At 38.6% G+C, this 5,000-nt stretch overlaps 1 protein-coding gene across 1 annotated transcript in view; it reads left to right on the forward strand.

The window, feature by feature from the left end:
- The window catches only part of LOC137645427 (homeobox protein ESX1-like), a 29,167-nt gene that overhangs the window by 3,889 nt on the left and 20,278 nt on the right, over positions 1-5,000 (forward strand). The window lies entirely within an intron of this gene.

The following is a 5,000-nucleotide window of genomic DNA, read 5'->3' on the forward strand; positions in this document are numbered from 1 at the left end:
TTTCTTTTTTTTTTCCCCGTGTTTCAGTGCTTGCTTTGAAATCGTTCCTTAATCAATCTAATTTATTGGTAGGTTTCATTATAGGTTTTAATCTGTTTGTTGGATGATTATAAATTTTCATCAATACTAGTTTTTTTTTCTTTTTGGTTCTTTTTTTCGTATCTATTGGTTTCAATATTCTTCCTTTCCGTTTCGTTTTCAATTTGTTTCAGTATAATTTTTTTTTCTATTCCATATTCTTTGATATTCTTCCTTCCTATTTCTATAGGTTTGTTTCAGGATTCTTACTTTCTATTATCTTATCTGTTTTTTTACATCTATATTTCCAGCTTCTCAATCGTGTCCCATTATATTTTCACATTGATTGATTGATTGATTTGGAGTTTTCGGGCATTCTGACTCCTAAGGTCACTGACACCGATATTATTTGTTATAAAGAAGAGATAACAAAAGGAAATTCAATTTAAAACAATACAGGCCACTCATGAAAGGCAGAGACAAGGGATAGTGACATTGTCCTATCAAGCAGGACAATGTCCTAGAGACTAACCATACATATGATCAGCGCCTAAGTCCCTTGTCCACCCAAGCTAGGACCAAGGAGTGCCAGGCAATGGCTGCTAATGAGTCAGCAGATAGACCTGTAGGCTCCCCCCAAACACCCCATCCTTAGATCACAAGGATGGTGAGGTTGCAGCGACCAAAGAAAATATTAAAGTTTGAGCGGGACTCAAACCCCAATCTGGCATTCACCAGGTAGGAATGTTACGACATCGGCCATTACAATCCTAAATTGTTAGAAAGAAGCTATAGCGAGTGCACTGTGATTAAAAAGTTTTACTGTAATATAAAATTATTCATTTATTAAGTGCACTATCAAAACTAAGTAAGAGTAAAATTTCATAACAAAGGTTGTGGTGGCCGATGTGGTTTGGGGGAGCCTATATGTCTATCTACTGAGTCATCAGCAGCCATTGCCTGGCCCTCCTTGGTCCTAGCTTGGGTGGAGAGGGAGCTTGGGCAATGATCATATGTGTATATGGTCAGTCTCTAGGGTATTGTCCTACTCGATAGAGCAATGTCACTGTCCCTTACCCCTGCCATTCATAAGTAGCCTTTAAACCTTTAAACGAGCTATAGCAATGTGACATTTTCATGTGGCACACACAAGAGACTTCTAAGTCACTATAGTCAATTTCTTTTAGCGAGGCATATTTGCACCGACTCGCAGCGGTGCCCTTTTAACTCGGAAAAGTTTCCTGATCGCTGATTGGTTGGACAAGATAATTCTAACCAATCAGCGATCAGGAAAGTTTTCCGAGCTAAAAGGGCACCGTTGCGAGTCGGTGCAAATCTGCCTCGCTAAAAGAAATGGACTATAGTCACTAACAGACTGGATTAACATGAGTGGGGGAGAAAAAAAAATCAATGATATTTAAAAGTAAAAGTATCATATTAGGTATTACACTACTCCGTACTATAAAAAAAAAAAATCAAATCAGAGATAAAACTGAAGTGCCGTTTTAAACGTAAAATAAGATGGCAGCAAACTTCAAAGAATATAAAAAAGATGGTTTGAATAAATAAAAATAAAAAAAAAGGATGGGGGGGGGGATTTTTGGGTAGTTAACCAGCCTGCGCTCGTAGGCCCTTTGATATCAATAGTTGAAAAGAGAGAACGGCTCAGATAAAGTGGAAGCTTAAAAAACATCCAAAAATCTTCAATATACATCCTCCACTAGATTTTGAATGAAAAAAAAAAATACTCACTCGTGGGTAGGCTATTTATCCTCTGCCTTAACAGAAAAAAAAAAAATCTTTTTGATTCTTTATTCGCGAGATATAACCAAGGCAACGATAAAAAAAAAAATAAATAAATAAAAAGGAAGAAAAGTACGACCTGCGGCAATGGTCATTACCTTTCCAAAATCTTTTTTAACGAGATCTACGAAAAATATCCGTGCTTAATATGAAAGGGTTTCGAAGATGCTCGTTGACTTGCACAGGTAAAAAAGATAAACCACACTCCCTCACTTCCTCCCCCTCCCCCTTCCTTACTTCTGCCTTTTTAAGAGATACGCCGGTAGTCCGTCATTCGTTACACTCTAATGGCGGTTATATACCTCAATACTGCGCCGGAGGCGCAATCTTTTGAAAGGAAATATGACCTTTTATTCCGCTGGCAAATTCATCAAGTTCCAAGACGTGCCTTCAATGGGAGATTTCAGTCGCAGTTTTTTTTTTTTTTTTTTTTTTTTTTTTTTGTGGGGGGGGGGGGTGGAAGGGAGGGCGGGGGTGATTTACAAGCCGATGGAAAGGAAATTTCAATATGAAATTTTAATCACATTTCCCTAATGTCACCTAACCCCCTCCTTTTTTCAGCTGAAGAGAGAGGCATTCTAAGGCCTATAATTCACGTATTTACAATGTTTCGGAGTCCCCGGATTTATCAGCGGGGCGCCAGGGAATACTTAATCAACCAATCAATTCCCTAGTTGGCTGAACAGAAACACGAAAAAGAAGGAAAGGGAAACGAACATGGAAGTGATGTAATGTGATAGCGAGAGGCAAAGTGCAGGTACTAATGGTGTACAAGACATTGAGGAGAGAGAAATCAGTCTGAATAAGTTACACAAAAGCGGCCATTAATGATTCACATACTGCCGTTCCTAATACTACCGAGGGTTGCTGTAGCCTATTGGTAACGTCTGTACCTGGTGATAGCCAGACTGGGGTTCGAGTCCAGGTCAAACTCGTTGGTTCCTTTAGTGTCTGCAACCTCACTATCCTTGTGAGCTATGGATGAAGGGTTAAGGGGAGCCTATAGGTCTATCTACCGAGTCATCACTATCCATTGCCTGGACCTCCCTGGTTCTAGTTTGGGTGGATATGGGCTTGGGCGCTGATTATATGTATATAGTAGGGTCAGTCTCGAAGGCACTGTCCTGCAGGGAAGGGCAATGTCACTGTCCCTTATCTCTGCCATTCATGAGTGGCCTTTAAACCTTAAACCACAAGAGTTAGCATTAGGATTTAGGGATATTCAAGAAATATCAAATCGACTTTTTATCCCGTCTAATTATGAATGATTTACGGAATCCATTCATGGCTTCAGAATAAATAGAAAAAATACTTATGCGAGAACTCCGTAGAATTATTATTCAGCCGAAGTACAGATGGACACAGGAATCATTGGTACACCTTGCTCCGAAAAAAAGGCACCCTGAGACACCCTTCCAAACAGGAACTCGCCGCGCAGTAAGGGTGTGGTTGGGTATACTTCCTCAGAGCGAGGTGAACCAGAAATTCCTGTGTCCAACTGTACAGTACTTTTCATATTGATAGGCAAATGCCTTATTAAAATTTTGATTAGAATAACAACATTAAATTGATCCTTCACATATAAACTCCAAAAACTTCAAAAAACGAGAAATTAGATAAGAGTGTGCCCGAGTATACCCTCATAGAAAGAGAACAGCGGAAGGCCATAATACAGAGGCTATGGCACTGACAAAGACTAGAAAACTATGGTTTGATTTTAGTGTGTCCTTTTCCTAGAAGAGCTGCTTACCTTAGCTAAAGAGTCTCTTCTACACTTACCATTTAGCCACTGAACAGTTACATTGCAGAAGTCAACCTCTTGAGCGAAAAATTGTTTGGTAATCTCAGCGTTGTCAGGGGTGTGAAGAAAGAGGAAAATTTGAAAAGAATAGGCCAGACTATTCGGTGTATGTATAGATAAGGACAAAATGAGCCGTAACCAGGGAGAGGGATCCAATGTAGAACTGTCTGGCCAGTCAAAGGACCCCATAACTCCCTAGCGGTAGTATCTCAACGGGTGGCTAGTGCCCTGGCCAACCTATTACCCAAGTAATTTAGAACACCCCAAAAGAAATTTGGAAATTTTTACCTCACAAATAATTTGGAACCCTCCAATAACAAATTTAGACGGCTGCAATAATAAAAGTGTCTCTAATCTCGCAAACGAACAAGTTTGCTAGTTGGAATATTTTCCTTCAATGATAATCAATGCTCATGGTACACACTAAGCCTTCGCTAATCGGTAAAATTAATGGAAATCCATTTTCTAGGCAATTTTCGCTATTCCTATGAATACCGGGGATGTCATTTGTATCACTCTGTATACACAGGACCCTGTATACTACATAGCAGAAACCTACTACAGTCGGCCCTCATCTACAGCTTCGTTTATTAATTGACAGTCGAGGGCTTGAGTCGTTAGCTTCATGGACAGAATCGATTGGGCTGGCACTTAATTACATACTGCAAGTCCTTCATTACTCCCATGGAGATAATTATAACATTCAATGACAAGTGAATGGAAAGGAAAATTTCTAAAGGTGTACTAGTTACAGTTAAGACATATACATGTTACCAATTTAGCCTTCCTTCACACGGGATGTCAGTATTTATAAATACAAGATTCTAATGATCTTAATTAAATTTAAATGTATAGTAATCTGCAACACTTGGAGAGGAAAATGTATTTCTGGTATCATAGCAGCAAGGCTTTAGGAGTTATCATACATCTTCAGATATAGCAGTAAGGCTTTAAATGTTATCATACATCTTCAGGTATCATAGCAGTAATGCTTTATGAGTTTTAATACATCTTCAGGTATCATAGCAGTAAGGCTTTAGGAGTTATCATACATCTTCACTTACCATAGCAGTAAGGCTTTAAGAGTTATCATAACCCTTCAATCATCATAGCAGTAAGGCTTTAAATGTTATCATACATCTTTAGGTATCATAGCAGTTATCATACATATTCAGGTATCATAGAAGTAAGGCTTTAAGAGTTATCATACATCTTCACTTACATTAGCAGTAAGGCTTTAAGAGTTATCATACATTTTCAGGTATCATAACAGTAAGGCTGTAAAAGTTATCATACACCTTCAAGTATCATAGTAGTAAGGTTGTAAAAGTTATCATACACATTCAAGTATCATAGTAGTGAGGCTTTGAGAGTTATC

Source organism: Palaemon carinicauda, chromosome 8 (genome assembly GCF_036898095.1).
Source record: "Palaemon carinicauda isolate YSFRI2023 chromosome 8, ASM3689809v2, whole genome shotgun sequence".
Taxonomy (NCBI): Eukaryota; Metazoa; Arthropoda; class Malacostraca; order Decapoda; family Palaemonidae; genus Palaemon; species Palaemon carinicauda.